Source organism: Python bivittatus, unplaced genomic scaffold (assembly GCF_059951505.1).
Source record: "Python bivittatus isolate LINGU-HERP-01145 unplaced genomic scaffold, Pbiv_v1 ctg000020_np1212, whole genome shotgun sequence".
Classification (NCBI taxonomy): Eukaryota; Metazoa; Chordata; class Lepidosauria; order Squamata; family Pythonidae; genus Python; species Python bivittatus.
The window spans coordinates 4,825,707-4,844,513 of NW_028277030.1; positions in this window are offsets into that span (position 1 = coordinate 4,825,707).

An 18,807-nucleotide genomic window follows, 5' to 3' on the forward strand; every position below is an offset into this window, starting at 1 on the left:
AAGCTTTGCACCTGCCCAAAACTGTATGAGTAAGTAACAATTAACTGCACATTTCACCTTCTTTAACAATAGATATGTATAGAACGGTTCACATCGGATCCAGTTCACTGCCTGTTTTGCAATTCAGTTACCAATCTGTCAAGGTGTAGTGGTTTAATCCAGACAGAAAATGTGGTGAATCGTTTTGGGGTGAGGACTGGGCTTATTATTATGAAAGTGTTGCCAGATCATGTCATTCTTTCAACAGAACATGTGGGGAGCCAGGGCTGCTTTCTGCATCCCAGGCATTCTTGTTCCTACAAGAGAGAGCCCAAGTTTCAGAATAATTGAACTTTTGAAAGGGAAAGGTGAATGCTACTTGGACTTCAATCCTGCTAATATTCATGGAGTTGCTAGTAAAAAAAAGCTCATTCTTTCACAGCTCTACTGAATGGAAAAACCAGCCTTGTTAAGAATATTAAAACTCAACTTCCTGGCTGGTAGGTATTTGGTAGACTGTTGGAAGAGTTGATGTGCGCATGCTAATCATGGAGGCTCTGTCCTCACAATAACAATATTTTTTTAAAAACTAGGTTCACACAGGTGTGCAGAATTGGATCCAACAACCTGCTGAATGCATAGGTGAGAGTAGAACACTTCACCATTATTCTCCTTCCCAGCATCCTTCCACACAAATTGACTTCATTATTCTTACATTATTTGATAAAGACTCTCCATCTTGCTTGGCACTGTTGTTAAGATGCTCCTTAATGCAAATCAGTTTATCAGGATTTAATGAAAAATTATTTTACTGTATCCCATTTGTTTGAGCATAAGCCATACTGAATGCAGTGGAATCTATTTCTGCTTAAAAACACAGAGATTGCCCATAATCTTGATTAATCACATTGTTGTTAGTTTTGCCTGAAGTTTTAAATACTTAGAAAATGGATCTACTTTAAACCAAGGACTACAAAGAATGTTTTAACATCAAATTCTTTCTGATTTTTTTTTTAAATTGTTGTTTTGTTTTGTAATTAGGTATATTAGATGAGAATGCCACTTTAGGATTGACGTGCATTTTTTTAAAAAAAATGATGCCAATGTTCAAGCTATTGTTCTTCCTAAAAAAAATTATGAACACTTATTCTAGTATTGTAATTTTAGCATTGCTGAAGAGTGCATTGCTTAAGAAGAAAGAAGACATGCTCCTGCAAAAAACAAAACAAAAACAAATAGACAATAAAGCGATACCCCCATTGCTTGGATTGCCTTCTAGTTCAAACCACCGATCACATCTCGTTAGAAGAATGTGAAGCGATTTGGGATGGAGGTGCTTGGCTGGGTGTCTATTTTCAAAGAAAACTGCTGGGAGTTTTCTTACGGATGAAAAAAATAAAGACGGTTTTATAAAAACCAGAAAGGAGAGAATTCCGTGCTGGCGAGCAATTGTTTTATTTTAAATGCTATATTAACCTATTTCTCTCTCTTCTCTTGCATCATTGGGGATATGTTTCAATGGACATCTTGAAGTAGGTTTTGCAACATTCTGATTTCCAGTGGCATTTGGTTTTGATAAAGAACTCTCTCTCTCTCTGTGTATGTGTGTGTTGAAGTAGTTCACTTCTTTGGCAAGCATACAGAGTCTGGTAATTGTGATTCCCCGCACCCCCCCCCCCCCGCCTTCATTGTTGCCAGCAATAAAGGAAGGTTTAAACCATCTTTCAGCTGCATCAGTTTTGGAAATTTGGAACCGGAGTAGTGAAAAGAGGTGGAGAAAAAAAGAGGGGGAAAGTCCCTACATCTGCCATTCTCTCTACTGTAAATTACAGCCCTGCTTTTTTAATTTCCGTTTCCAGCACAATGTTATTCATTCCGTTCCAAAATAAACAGGGGTCTTAGAGATCGGACAGCTTGGGAGAACAAACTATCCTCTTTTCACAGTCCTTACCTGTCAAGAGCCTGATTACACACATATATTTTTATGATGGCAAATATCAAAAGGTATCATGGCTAACCAGAAGCTTTGCTGCCTTCTGGGGCATGTGACACAGTGTCAGACCTTGAGCCAGATCTTTGGAAAACTGGGGAATTCCTGTTTGAATCAGACCCCAACGGAGGAAATTCTTTTTCTCCAAGGGAATGTGGACTTCATACCTACCGACTGAGATAAGCAGATGCAGGGACTTTCCCCCTCTTATTTTCTTCTTAGTATTGACTTCCTAATGCAATAAAAGTTTGGAACCCTCTGGTTTGCAGTTGTGGGACCGTGTTTTTTCTTGGAGATTCAGATCTTGCCTTGTAATCTCACAGTCTAATGACTCAGGTTTAACATTTTCCCCTGAGTTAGACACTGATGAAACAGACAAAAATCCATGTTTTTATAAAACAATGAAAATTCCTGTTCACACAACAATTTAGTATATAATTAATACATGGAAAGGAGTAGTAAGCCCTGTCCTGATCTCATGGTGTTGAACAAACCTTTTGTGCCTAGGAGCCCATTTTAGAATTATAAGTATAGTATATTTATAGTATATATAAATATGAGACAATATTTATATTAATGATATAATTAATAATTTATATTATTAGATATATTTTTATTATATTTTCTATTATATCATTGATACAGATACATAGTCTGTACAGATGATCCACCCATGTCCAGATACCAGAAGTAAATCAACAAGAATGAATGCAGCTTCTACATATATCTGAATTATCTCTTTCCTTTCTCAGATTTTCTGCATTAATATTCTTAATTTTCATGAATATTATAAGGAAGACTAGGCAAGAGTGAACAATGTATAGCCTTAGAACTGAACAGAAAAGTTGAGCTACAGTTTTGTGAGCTAACTTGAAAGTAATAGTCTTTCATATCTATCTCTCATCTCACCTAAATCTGGAACTCAATACCCCTAATCAGGAGAATGCTAGGTAGAAAATTCTTCATATATGGTTTTGTTCAAATGGGATAATTGAGATAAAATTATAAATAAGATATGTATTATTTACTTATTACTGGCAACAAAATCTTGAAAACTGCAACTCATTCATCTTCAGAAAAGTTCAGAGCAGGAGGTCTGGTTTAATATTATCTTGGGATAAAGTTGGCTGCTACTCAGCACCTCATTTAGGTTCACCTGTTCATTCTGTGTAGCCAGGAATCTGGTGAGCTCTCTCCTTTCAGCCCTATTCATACACTCCTCTAGCAGTCACTTCCTCTTACATCCCAGCTGACTTCTTCAATAGATGTAATTCTAGCACTAAAGATAACAGGACACTTCCACGGGGGATCTTTGAGCTATTTCTCCCCATACACCTATGTGATCCCGTTGTGTTATCTTGATTTGCCTGCTAGGATGATTTATTTGCAGCTTAATCATGATGCATATTAAATCTCACTTTGAATATTTTCCCTATTGCTATACTTGAGAGCTGCAGCGCATGTAGGCAGACTAATTTCCTGTTCTCCTATCTTGAACCTGGCTCTTGGGTTCATTTTCCCCTCCCAACAGAGATCCAGGGCCATAGCAGCTCAATGAGATGCTGTTATTTCAGCTTTAAAAAGGGACAATGAGTTAGAGGTTTTGCAGTTGCCCTTCCTAGTTATTGTTCCAATTTCTGATAATTCATCAAGACAAGCACACAAAATATGAATGGGAACAGAAGGCAAACTATATGGCTTTCTTTTTCTTTTCCATAGCCTTTGGTCAGCTAGAGGGAACACCACCCCATGGTGTTCTTGAGGGTTTGTGGCAGTGAAGACAACATAGCTCAGCTTCAAAGTACTTTTGAAAAACTAGGGGATGGAAATGGAGGTGGTATGAACATTTCTACAGTTTTGTCTTTTGCTTTAGCTGTTAAAAACCAATGGACCTAAATGGGTCCGTGATTACCCATGCAGCATTTTTGACAGCTGGTAAAACCTTGCTAGAAATCCCTGGACATTAGTAGAGTATCTCAACTGATTTCAGTCAATTCAAAGCTTCCCTCTCTATATGGGAAAGGTTGATGTAACTTCCTTAGCAAATCTATATTTATTCCAAGGAGATGGAAAGAAGAAAGTGGTTATTTAATGGTTGCCCCCCCTTTTTTTTTTTTTTGGTTACACAGAAAAATGCTGACTTTCTAAAGTCAATGTGTTGATATTTCTTGAAGAAACCAGGCTCCTGGATGTCCTTTCAGGCACTTCTGTTTATATGAATAGGCATTCTTCCTCTATAAGGTTGGAATACATGATAATGACTGGTTTGATGAAAAACCAGCCAGATGCTCCTTTTTATCCTGACCTATCAGTAAGCAACCATAGGGGCAAAGCTCAAGTCAGTTTGACATGCAGCAAATTTAAAATGAATGTGAGGAAATACTTCAGTTTGAAACATATAATCAACCTCAGAAATCCCCTCCCACAGGAAATAATTGAGGCAAAGAACGTAGGATGTTCAGCGAGATATTTTTAAAACATTATATGCCTGTATTACATGCAACAACTGACAGGCACATGGGGCAACACTTACATTATAAATAAATTTACAAAAACAGCAAAATGATTAGAAAGCATCACATCGTTTCCATGAGGCTCCAATATACATGCAGAGCTCATGGGCTCAGGGATGATCTTCAGGACGATAGAAATGCCCATACTCGGATGACAACTGCTACGTATTATAGTTTGCTGTGTGCTCAAAACGTTCTCTCTCTTTTCACTTTTGCATGTAAAAATTGAGGTCTTCCATGCTTACTTAACTTCATCATGAGTTGCATAGCTGCCAACTGATTGAGACAATTCATTTCATGAAGATTAACTTGTTTCTACAGTAGCTTTTGGGAACATAAGAAAGCCTTGAAATGGTAACTTGTCAATAAAAAATAAAAGCATTAAATCAGCATTATCATTTAACTTCAGAATCAGAGTTTTCTAGAATTCCTTACTGTAACCATCAAACTGGCAGATAAAAGACCTTTTAGTGGAATTTTCTTTCTGGAGACTATGCTAAGTTTCTGCTTTCCTTGCTTCTAAAACAGGACAACAAGAATAGTATTGATATATGCGTATGTGTTTTATTGTTTTGCTTGGTTCATTTTGTTCTAATTGGATTATGATATTCCTCAATTTAGGAATCATTTATTTTTAAAGGCAAGATACCACGAGATGGAAAAGAATTAAAAGCACTGATCAAAAATAGGATCTCTTGTGACAAACACCTCCACCTCTTGTCTCATCCTCTCGTCTCCAGTTCTCTTTCCCCTTTAGCGTCCTTAGAGTCATTTTTCAATGCATGAGTAAACTGGGATTTAATCCAAAGGGAAATGTATTCAGTATTCAAATGTATTTCACCAGCATCTTTAAAAATAAATCTTTCCAAAATAGGCTGCAGGAGAGTTCAGGGTTTGGAAGAAACAGCAATTTCCATAAGGAATGAATGGGAGCTACACTTCCCCTTCTAGGTACAATCTGTGAATTCTGAAATGACTGTGGTCTATCTGGCACTAAAAACATATGTATCTTTTTTCAAAAAGTGAAATCCATCTTTTACCCTTCTTGCATGTTGGTGAATGTTAGCCTCAAGTAGCTTAACCTACTGGAACAGATGATGATTTTTTTTTTTTTTTTAGGATTTCATTACAGAAGTGTACATCATCACGATGGCTGTGGAGAAATTAAAAAAAAATGCTTTGCCATATCTACCTGTATCTCACACAGCAGTAAGCTAGCGTCAAAACTATGCTGTAATAATGTAGACTGCATAATGTTCCCCAGAAATATATAAATCATGGCATTCAGACAAAGAAAGAAAGACTACATGTTTTAAAAATGGTGATTTGTCCTGCCTGGACTTACAATGTTATGAATTCCTAACTGAGGTTGTTAAACCTTAACAATAACTATAGCAAAGAAATTAGCATAGATGGTGGTTCCAGATGGCTTTGCTCAGCATAAAGTTACCACAAATCTGGCCAAGTGCAACTAAGTGAGCTTTGGGGCCAAGTCTGCCTGCTTCTGTGAAACTCTTCCTCTGATTGTCAGGGTCATTTTGGATCAGATGTAGTTATGGTTCTACTTGGTTACAGGGAACCCAAAGCAAAGGACACTTAGGACAGGTGACAGAGGTAGAGGGTGGGAGGAGAGCATCTCTCCACTGATGGACAAGAGCTTTCTCAGTTGAGAGAGTATCTGTTCCAGAAGCCCCAGTTACATCCAGTGGAAAGTTCTTCAAGCGTAAATTCATCACTGTCAAGAGTTATAAATCCTAACACACAGCATGAATTAGGAGAGAGATGAAAGCACTTCAGATGGTACATACCAGCAAAGCTTTTTATCTGGCAGTTTCCTGCTTTGTACAGCATGAATCCCTCTTTGTACTGAACTATGGTGGTATAAAAAACATAGAAGCTTTCTTTTGACTTCACTTAATCAGAAAACCTATGTGAATAATGGCAACCCCAATACATCTTAATGTCTCTAGCTGACCTGTTTTATATGGCACTTTTCTAGGTGAGTAGTATATAGCTCTATCTAAACATATGCAGACACAGAGAAAGACCACTACCTATTATTTCAGCAAAGAGAAAAGCCAGGACACAAAGGACTTGATAATCATTCATTATTCACACCCTAAACACATTCCTCCTCCCTCAGATTACAGAATGCTCAAGAACACTGCAGCCATTGGCACACCATTTGCAAACTTCCTTACTTTAACTTTAACTTTACTTAAGAGAGTGGAACAATCAGTTGCTGTGGTTAGATTAGGGGTGTAGAATCTAGCATAAAATGGCATGTTTGCAACACCAAACCCGACCAGTGGGTCAGCTTGGCATCTCTATTAATGGTCTTATAGAAAACAGGTAGTGGGAAGGCAGCAATTTAGTGGTCCTGAAAGAGAAGGAAGAGATGGGCTAGAGCTGATGGAGTGTGAGAAGAGGTGGCAGCAAAGTGGCGTGGCTTGGGTTGCGTTGGTAACCCAGGGAAAAATAAGTCATGACATTTCACCCAGAAAAGGCTTTTATCCCAGAAAAACAAGAAGAGTCAAAATGGCTGTTTTTATTACTAATGACAAAGTAAATTAAACAACTGCACAATTGAAAGGCGGAAGGACTTTGGAAGAGGTTTGTAGTGGAAGCATGTCTGGGTGGATGTATCAGAACTGTAGCATCAACAACAGGGGATGGGAAAAGATGTGCATTTCTTACCAATATGCTTCTTGAATTGACAACCCAGTAGGAACAGTTTTTATTATATGTATATGTGTATGTATGTGTGTGTGTGTGTATACAATCAGTTGCTGTGTGTATACACACACACACTTGTATTGTTTAACCATAAATAAATTTTAAAAACTCACCACTATTATAAATTGATTGCAATCCTTTCCAGAGAGAATGGAGTTGGCTTTACTTAGCACTGCTCTAGATAACTGTGGATATCATCCAGACTAGAGGACAGCAGTCCTGTCTGAGGAATGGAGGTTCCTTTTAAACATAACCCAGAAACTTCAGCTGACATTGCCCAGATCCTGATAGGTAGAGGGAAAGACTCCAGTCTGACACTAGGAGAACAGCTCACACTCAGTGTACATAGTGTTGAAATAGGTGGTTTGGAGATCAACTCAGTCTAAGGCCGGTTTCTGTGGTGTAGTGGTTAAGGTGTGGGAAACCATGAGTTTTAGTCCTCTCTCAGACACAGAAGCTGACTGGGTGATTCTGGTTCCCCCTTAGTCCAACATACCTCACAAGGTTTTTGTTGCGAGGAATATAGGAGGAGGGAGCAATAGGTATGGCATCTTGGTTGTACAAAATAAAAGTGGGATATAAATCTAATAAATAAACATGGGATCCTTTTCCTGAAAAATCATGCAAAGTTCTCACATGTATAAAAAAGTCATCTTTTCAGAAATAGATCCAGCGTGTTCTTAAGATCGCTGTTCTGTGTTTCTGTCATGGAACATGGCAGTAAGCAACAATACCTGTACATGTGAGCTATGGCAATTATGTTACTGTGACAATCATATCCTGCGTTGCAGCTTTGCCTGCACCACGTTAAAAAATCCCTGCAGACACCGCTCTTCTCTGTATCCTTGCAATCAAGCCAAATCTGCAAGGCAACAAATAATCTGGACCCACCTCATAGTCACCATGGCAGCTGTGACATTTGAGCAAGCTCTCACTCAATTTACAAGTGGCTCATTTTGACTGGATCATGTCCACATGCTACTTGAAATGAGCTGTTTTTCTTTTGCCATTTCTGTGCCAGAGTCAGTCTTCTGGGATGTTTCATTTCTAACAAAAACATAGATTATATTACTGCCTATTTGGTTTTTAAGGTAATTATGCTTAAATATGCTTGTGCTTTACCTTAATTTTTCCTCTGAATTTTCAGCTATCATCTTCAATCAACAAAAGCATTCCAGAATGGTGTTGATGGCAACTGTAACTATGTGATTTTTTTAAAAATCTAAAACTAAAATATGATGCATTTTCAGTGCTGAGTTATGCTGAGTTCCTAGTCAAGTTTGGCAAACACACAAGGAAACTTGGGAACTCTCATTCTTGAAGGTCTCATAGATAACAAACACAGGAATGGATAAATGGATATCCTAGGCAAATTGCTTTGCACTGACTTCTGGGTGAAATTGTTTTTGTTCCATTGATTTATTCTTAACTATATTTAGCCTAGGCTATACCTTTCCATTTGGGCCTAATCCTCCTGCTAAATTGTTCTGGTATGTCAAAGGAGAAGAAAGTCTTATTCTTTTTGGCTGACAAAGACATGGAAACCTCTAGAAAGATAGCTACGTTCTGCACTGTTTGGAGACAGTTTAGGTTCCATAACCTCTAAATATACTGCTCGTATACCATTGAAAAACGTGACCCTTTAGCATTTATGTATTCATATATTGTTCAGTTGTCTGTGCCATATATTTATAACTATACTGTATACTCATATTTAACAATTTATTCATATTATGATGTTGGTCCATGCCAGTGTTTCTCAACCTCAGCAACTTTAAGATGTGTGGATTTCACTCCCAGAATTCTGGGAGTTGAAATCCACACACTTAAATCTGCTGAGATTGAGAAATACTGGTCTATGGACATAATAAATTGTATTATCTATATCTATCTATCTATCTATCTATCTATCTATCTATCTATCTATCTATCTATCTATCTATCTATCTATCTATCTATCTATCTATCTAGACTTTGGCTTAACCTCCAGTTCCTCAGCTGTAACTGTAAAGAAGCCAAACGGATATATAAATATGCCCCAAATTATCTTTGCCTCTTGAATCTCATCATTCTTTCCTGGTTGTGTCCGTTGCATATTTAGACTGTAAGCTCCTCCGGGCAGAGACAGGTCTTCCTTAAAATGTGTTTTTTGTTGTTGTAGTTGTGAGCAATGCCATATGCAATTCATCAAAGCAAGCAGCCATTGATTTTCCTGTTATTTATATTCTTTAAATCAGAAGTGGTTCCATTTATGATGCTTCATGTGCAAATGCTTTAAATCAGGATTGAATATCTTTTTATCTTAGATATTCTATGAGCCAGTGATTCATGGCATGAAGTTGAAATCCCTGAACTGGTTTTTTTGGTGCATATTATGCATGCCATGCTGGATTAGCACTGTGGTTTAAAAAGAACAAAAATAAAAACAGAACTCTTAAGGTTTTTTTTTTTTAATTTTTGGTTTTTGTTTATCCCCAAGCATTGTTTTTTTTACATGAGCTTTCATCACAATCAAAATTATATACTGAAAATATAATATCCAAGTATAATGAGAAATCTGAAAATTATTCCTTCTCTCACTCTTGGCCACTATTCCCATTTACCAAAGCATAAATGAACATTTGAGAGTTCCTGATTGGGGGCTACATAGAAGCAACCTGGTTGTGCCCCACACATCTGGAGATCATAGTTGTTTTTTGTCTATTACAGGACAAACATCCACATCAAAATAACTTTGTATGGGTGCATGGGTCCTGATGACTGACACATGTTCAGTTCCTTAGGTGCAGCTGTTCCTTTTTACATGACCAGTCTGGGAGAGGGACCACAGTCTGTTTTCCCAGTAAACGTGCAGAACATATTCATAATATAAAGAAGGGTAAAATAAAGTTTCATACTGTGGTGGATAGCAACAGAGAGCAAGGCTATCAGGAAGGAGGGGGTGCATTCCAGGAAGGGCAAGGAGACAAAAGACAACACAGTCTGGAAGTGGAGCACGGGAAGCATAAGAAGCTCAGGATAGCCACTCCCTAGTATATCCACTAGTTGCAGGAATATAGGTTTAGTATGGCAAGTTTCTGTCTATATGGTGTAAGCAAATAAAGGAATTTAACTGGACTGTTTCACCATCGTTCTTGGGCTGGGTCTGACACATACTATCTGTTATTTATATTAAAGTCTATTTTGCAGCCTCTTTTCAGCTAAAGATGCTCCCAAATTCTAGAGAAAGGTTAGAACAATTAAATCATGATTATATTCAAAACACAATATTAGGGATCCAGAGAAGAAGCTGGCAACCTTTTTGTCCCCTATTGCTGCATTGTGCAAAAGGGGCTGCATGCACACAAACTCATGAAAGAATGCATGTATACTACACAGTTACTCAATATGCAGGGACGAGGAACTTTGAATTTTCACTCTCTAGGCAGTCAAATCACTTTTGGGTATCAACAACATATGACTGTAAGTATGGTAACCATATTTTCTTGGAAAAAATAAAGGACAAACCTGAAAAAGGGGCAAATCTGAAAGGTTCATAAGGATAAAAACATGTAATTGTTTATGTTGATTGTTTCCTTTGCTTTACAAAGGAAAATTCAAGAGCAGAACCAAGAAAAACTTTACAAAAATGCATATTCTAGTAAAAATATCTACAATCCAACAGTATATATAAATTTATTTTAAAAAGACAATTCAATTTCCATATTTCTCACATGAATGTGAAAGACTATGCATTAAGTGGTACCATTTGTGCAGTAAAAGTTAAATGACCAAATTAAAGGACAAATGTGAGTTTTCAAAAAATAAATAAATCTAAAGGAGAGCTTTCTGAAATAAAGGACTGCCCTTTATTATATATTTGGAAATACAAGCTGAATACAATCTGAAAAAATTAAAAGAATAAAAAGTAAAGGGTGCAGAAAAGAAAGAAAAAAGGGGAAGAGAAAAGAAAGGAAAAAAAATCAGAATATAGTAAAGAAAAGAAATATATAAAGAAGTGACTTCCCACCTTCATCACAAGTATAAACAATTTTAGTAACCTATCGCCTTCTCTAAAAATACATCAAATGATCTCTTCTTCCCATATCCCATCTCTTATCTACTGTATAAACAAATCCATAAAGCCTCATCATTTCAGAACTTATGTCAGCAAAAGTCCATTAAGGGTTACCAGAGTTAACAACATATCTATTTTAAGCTTGATCAAAACCAACTTTATATTCCTTCCTTTTACTTCTAACAATCTTGATCTTTAGTCCCTTCAAATAATGTCCTGGAATTTGATTTCTTTTCATTTTTTCTTTGTCCCTTCTCACAAAATTCTTCAAAACTTTAACAAGCCTCTTTTGTAACTACGGTATAACAAAAATATCCAGATCACTCTCTTGGTTTGTTGTTTGTATATCCCTTTTAATTATTCAGACATCAGCCGGTTTCTTTTGTATGTCCAGTGTAATATCTTTTACCATGTCATTCTTATAGCCTGTAATTTTTAAATCCACTTTTAAGTCAGTCTCAATCTTGTCAGGTAGAACTTGTTCCTCTTCCATAACATCTTTTAGACACAGTCTCTCCATAGAGGCAGGCACTATTAAAGTTAACTTCTGGGTCCATTGTTCAAATATATCTCTCAATATGCCCAATGCTAAAATATTTTGCTTCATTCTGTAATTGTAAGTTGAGTCTGAGTGTTCTTCTCCTTTAATTGTAACCTTCAGTTCTATCTAGTTCCCTCTAGTGTGTCTTATCTTTTTTTTTTTTAATTCAAAACAAAAGCATTCTCCCATGGGAAGGATTCTTTATAATTAATTCCAAAATCTTATTTCAAATTTATCTGGACCTTTAGTCCATTTGTAACTTTCTAAAATCAAAGTTTTAATCATCCTTTTGCTGTTTATTCCATTTTTTTTAAAGTTTTTAAACTTGTAGTTAAAACTTTATTTTGCTAAGGATTGAAGGAAATTCAGTCAGTGCTGTCAAACTTGTCAATCCAAAGCTTCCTAATAACTGAAAATCTATTAACAAGCAATTTCCAAAAGTTATTAGAAAAGGAGGTATGCAAATTTATTATCCTTTCAAAGGTGCCAACTGAAGTTTGAGCAAGATGGTTATTCCCTTGTCGCCCAGAACTCTAAACCCACTGGAGAACACTATCTTGTGGAGCAGCTGTCTGGAGCACTTGTGGGTGATCTCAAGTCTTCTCCTTGACCAGAGAGGAATTGTTGAAGAGCTGGTCTGCTTGCCAGCTCTTCATTCTGCCACAGTTGTTGGCTGTCCTTTGCATGGAGCCATCTTCAGTCTGCCATTTCTTCCCCAGAAGCCTCAAGACTATCCTTTATAATAAAGGACATATGGTCACTGTAACTATAAGCCTTTCAACTGGCCAAAAGAAATAAGCAATTATGTGGAAACATATTTGCCTTTTCTCAGATTTTCTGAATGATTGCATTCATTGCATATCATTGTCATTTATTTTTGTCAGAACTTCATGCACATCTTTTCTGTGCTGAGTAGGAATTCTTATCCATTTCTCCATGACAAATTGCTTCAACTTAGTAATATTTGAGGGCTTACCAGGATGAATTGCTCACTTCAGGTTCTGCCACAACATTTCTATGGGTTTAGGTCTGGGTGGGCTTTGACTTGGCCATTCCAATACACTGGATTTGTTCATCTTCAGGCATTCTGGGTAGACCTGCTTGTAACACTGTCTTGCTGCATTACCCACTTGTGTTTCAACTTTAGCTGTCAGGCTGGTGGCCTCACATTCTCCTGAAGAAGATTTTGGATGCAGGCCATGTTCCTATAGTCCTGCATACGGCTAAAAATCACAGGTCATGAGATGCAGGCTTCAGTCAAACGATAGAACTCCAAATCCTATTAAGGCAGAAATGCAAGCCACTAAAACACCCTGAAAGATATTTCAATAAGGTGATGTGAGATGATGCAAAGACATAATCCCTGTTGGAGACCAAAAGTAGTTGCCGTCTCTGGAACAGAATGGATGCAACTACAAAAGCATAAGATCTGAACAGGAAATTATATCCTTCAGATAGAATTGGCAAGGCTGCCCCTAATCTACATGACACTGCTATAAATTCTGAATCATCTGCAAAGTCAATACATAATTAGCCACCCCAATTAGCCAACCAAAAACATATGTAGAAGGACTGTACAGTTCAAACCTAGAGGGCTTTGCAAAGAATATGGAGAAGGCTTTTGCATCTGTGCTCACATACACTACATGTTAGCCTCACCTGACTAATCTTACCTAGTATTTGTTAACTTTCTATGCCTCAATTATTTTAGCTTAATGTGGGTGTGAACACTGTGTTCCCTTTCTTGTTTGTGTAGATAGGAAATCTTTCTATTCAAAGCATAGTATAATGTAGTCTCCAGATTTCTCATTTTTATTTTGGGAGAAATGTTGCAGCAGGCCTTTCATTAAAGCAGTGCCTAGAGACTGTCTAAGTTTGTTTTGAATATCAGTCACAGGATTCAGCAGACAATACACATTTGAAACACCATTCTTCATGAAGATCCATATATGGCCTCATTTGTCATCAGCTTAGGTTATAGAAAGCAAGTATTATATGAAAGACAAGAGATTTACTTCCTCAGGCCTTCATTTTTTATACTATGACTTATAAAAGTTGCTATTGGAAGTTACTATTCTACTTACTCCCCAGTTATAAGCATTCAAGTGTAAACTTTCCATAGCCATAAGTAGCTGCTGACATTATTTCACAGGCAAAGATAAATAAGCAACAGACTTGAAAATATAAAAATGGAAGAAAAAGTGTGCCTCACTCTGGCTTCTGTCAGCTCCACCCCAGCTGAAAAAGCAACTGTAACAGCGTATGGGAGAAGAAAAATCTAGTAAACAAGACAAAACATAAGTAATTGGAAACAGGTCCCAGACAGTGCTATGGGATGGAAGGTAACCAAAAGAATGGGACAGTTTGAGAGATTTTTTAAAAGACTAAAAATCTGGGCAAAAACCCAAGGGAATTGAATAAAAACATCAGTTCGCTTACAAAAGTAAATAATGAAGGAAGAGAAAAAGAGGTAAAGGAAAAACAGATGCAAATCCAGACAGCACATAAAGTGGGGTGACGAAAAAGAAGCCCAATATGATGAGAAGGGGAGAAAATACAATATGTTTTAAAAGCTAATGTATATGAAACAGAAAGAAAAACAGCCACCTGGATCGTATAATAAATTATTCTTGTCCCCCACGAGAATTTGATTTGAAACTCTTAGAAGATCAAGATTTGGCCTTGATTTTGGAGTAGCACGTTTACCCATAGAGACAAATGGTGCAGCACCTGCATGCATGCCATATGTGCTACAGGTATTTTTAATTCTACTTTCCTGCTTTGCTTTTCAGTGTATAGAATAATCTAGGTTTGATTTTCCATCAAGGAAAGCTGTGTTTCTGAACTCTGCAGGAAGCTTCGTAAGCAACTTTCATTATATTGCAATTTTCTGATAACAAATAGGTAAGGGTAAAGTTACAACAAACAGTTACACAATATTATTGAAGTCTATCACCACCCTGGGGCTTTCCATTTTTTCCCTCCATATTAGAAAGAGGAACCACATGCAGGTGACAGAGGCTATTTTCAGACTATGATATATTGTGCAATTGCCATGGCTCATTCACTGTATTGCCATGTTTCCAAGTGTTTTTTCTCAACTTTTCCAAGTTTGCCATGTTTCCCAGTGACTTCTCTCAATTTTTCCAAGCTTGCCATGTTTCCCATTGATTTCTCTCAACTTTTCTTAAAGGGGAAAATCTGTTTAGGAAGCAAAGAACAGAAAAATAAAGGAATACCTCTGAAGGAGTGAGCAAGAAACATGAAATGGAAGTAGGGTGGACAAAGGTGTCCTTGGGAGAGGTATAGATAGACCTTCTTTCCTGACCCCTGGCTGGGCATTTCTTTTCCTTAGTCTCAATAGAAGAGAATATCTGTAGCGCCACAGGGGACTGTGGAGTCCTTGGTACTCTCTGAGCTTGGTTGTTTGCTTGCAGACGTTTCATTGCCCGACTGGTAACATCGTCAGTGCTACTATGATGAACAGTGCTACTAATAGCACTGATGATGTTACCTAGTCAGGTAACGAAATGTCTGCAAGCAAACAACCAAGCTCAGAGAGCACCAAGTTTTCCCTAGTCTTCCCAATGGAAATAGGCTTTTCTTTCTTTCATGCTACATACAGAAATTGTGTTTATTAGATTATTTCCTGATATCTCATTCTTTAATACCTAAAAATAAAACTTGTGACATAGAGACTACTATAATTTCTGACCATGTTCCTGTGAAATACATTGTTGTACTTAGAAAAGGTTTAAATACATTTTAAGGTGGTCTTTGATTACATCTTTGCTGAAAGATAAAATATGTAGTAAGTAGGTGGAAATAAATGGCAGAGTTTTTCATATTAACCCGGGGTTTGTTACATCATTGCCTTTGGTATAGGACATACTAAAGCATTTATTCTGGGCTGGATTATTGCATTACATTCTTACAAAAAGCAGCAGAAATGGGCCACCTTTACATTCTTAGGTGAAAAAGTCAAAGATTATTAACTCATAATTCATCCCATTCGTCTCCAGATTCTTATAGATAACTTTGGTCTCAGTTAAGTATGAATGTAACAAGCTATACATTTCCAAAACAAATTTTTTATTGCATTCCACCAAACAGTTCAACTGGGAAAAGGCAGAGAAACTCTACTATGCCACTAGCTTTGAGACTCAAACAAATTAAGCAATGTGATATTGTATCATCGCTTTGGGATACAAACAGGAGGTGTATACAGATTCCAAATCTATTAATTATTTTTGAATTAGAGAGACAGTGGGGGTGACACTTTATTACATCTGAAGGTTAGTCAGGATCCAGGATTCTAAATTATGTAGTTCTAATTCTTTTCACAGAAGATTGTTTTGTTTTGTTTACGTTTTACAAAAAGCTACCACATTTATCACAGGACCAGATCACTAATCTTTCTTCACCCTTTTTGCTTAAAAAAATTGACACTATAATTAAATCTACAGAAATGGAGAAGACTTTTGACCCTGATGATTTTCCAGCAGATTGGTAGAAAAAGTATATTGGGTTTCTGTCTGTTGCTGGAGGTATATCACGGCAGTTTTAATGAGGCAAGTACCAAAGTTATTTCTAAACTGAGCAAGGGTCCTATTAGGTGTTCTGATTATAGACTTATTTCCTTGATAAATGTGGATGCTAAGACTTTAAGAGCTACTTTGGCCCTTCAGTTACAGCTTGTTCTTTCGGTAGCTGTGCAGCCTTGCTCTGGCTAAATTTCTGCAGAGCTGTCAAGCTTCTGATAATATCAGATCCTTACTCTAACTCCAAAATAAACAAAACCCAGCAGTTATAATTCCTTTGGATGCTGAGAAACCCTTTAATATAGTTTCTCGTAAGTTTTTAAGATGAGGTTTGACTTTTTTTTTTTAACCAAGGTTTTATATTTGCTTTGATATGATTTCTTCAAATCTTAAACATCCTCTCCTTTGTTAAATATATGTCCATGTCAAGGTACAGTACATGTCCTTTTTCAACTTTTCTTTTTAATTTGGCTTTAGAACTTTTTACTTGCATACAGGTAGCCCTCGCTTAACAACCATTTGTTCAGTGACTGTTCTAAGTTATGACAGCACTGAATAAGGGGTACTTATGACTGGTCCTCATAGTTGTGGCCATCACAGCATCCCCGCAGTCATGTGATTGTAATTTGGGTGCTTGGCACCCAGCTCGCAATTATGTTGTCGCAGTGTCCCGCAATCATGTAATCACCATTTGTGACCTTCACTGCCGGCTTCCAACACGCAAAGTCAGTGAGGAAGCCAGCAGGAAGTCGCAAATGGTGATCATGTGACTGTGGGATGCTGCAATTGTGCAGGATTTGCCTAACAATGGGAACTGGACTGCCACAATTGCCATTGTAAGTTGGCGTGACCACATGATGTCACGCCTTATGACTGTGTCATTTAGTGATGGAGTTCCTGGTCCTAGTTACCATCAGTAAGTGAGGACTACTGTACTTAGATTAAAAAAAAATATTAATGGAATTATAACATAAGATTTTACAATATACAGACAATATCTTATGTTTTCTGTCTAGACCAGAATTTGTTAATCCTAATATCATTGGCCCCTCCCCCACAAAGTTCTGCTGTGCTGCTTCATCATGGCGGGGAGGTGTTCCTGGGAGGGATGAGCTAAGAATATTGGGAGTGTATGTCCAGAGTATACATATTCCCAGCAGGGTCACCCAAGGTGTGAAGGTCATCCCAGCTGCCCAGCTAAAGAAAGCAGGCACCTATACTGGGCAGCAGCGATAAAGAAGATGCCAGAGGAAGATTATCATTTCAGTGACAATGGCAAAGACATCAATTGATACTGTGTGGGAAAAGGTAATAGGAAACCACTCCTGTATTTTTACCAAGAAAACCACCTGGATAGAAAATAAAAAATGATTGATGATATAATGCTGGATGATGGACTCCTCAGGTCAGATGGCAATCAACATGCTACTGAGGAAGAACTGAGGGTCTTTCAGAGTACTAATGGTGTTTGTGGCATGGCTAGATTAAAGCCTTGGGGAGTCTAGTTACTGATATTGCCATATAGGAAAATAAAATCTGAAGCTGTAAATACATAATTACCATAGGAACATGGAACGTAAGAAGCATGAACACAGGAAAGGTCAACACAGTGAAGGATGAAATGAAACAACTACAAATTGACATCTTAGGCATCAGTGAATTGAGATGGACTGGGATCAGATACTTTCACTCAGAAGATCGCACTGTTTATAACTCAGGACATGAAAAACAAAGAAGGAATGGTGTTGCTTTTATAGTTAGGAAGGGTATAGCAAGAACAGTACTTGGCTGCAATGCAATCAATGATCAGATAATATTGATTAGTCTTTGTGAACAACTCTTTAATATGACGATTGTTCAATATTGTGCTCCAACCACCAAAAGAAGAGGAAGTTGATTACTTCTATGATCAAGTCCAATTTGAAATCAGCAGAATATGCAAGCAAGATGTGCTGCTTGTGGTTGGAGACTAGAATGCCAAAATTGGAAACATGAAAGAAGAAAATGTAGTTGGACTTGGGAAACCAAAATGAAGCAGGAAACTGACTTATCAACTTCCACCACTCCAATAATTTCTTTATAGCTAATACTGTCTTCAAAATGATGCTTGTATACATGAACCTCACCAGATGGAATATACAGAAATCAAATTGACTATATAATTACTAAAAGAAGGTGGGCAAGCTCAATTATAGCATCAAAGACATGGCCAGGTGCTGACTGTGGAACAGACCAAGTGCAAGCTCCAAGTTAAGTTAAAGAAGAAGAAGAAAGCCAGTCAGTTTCCATGATATGATCTTGAACATATACCCACCATTTTCAAAGAGAATATCAGGAATCTCTTTGAAGTCCTGAACCCTATTGGTAAAGAACCAAATGAATTATGGAATCAACTTAGTTATTAAGAATGAATTTGAAAAGAGACTGCCAAAAATGAAGAAAGAGAAGAA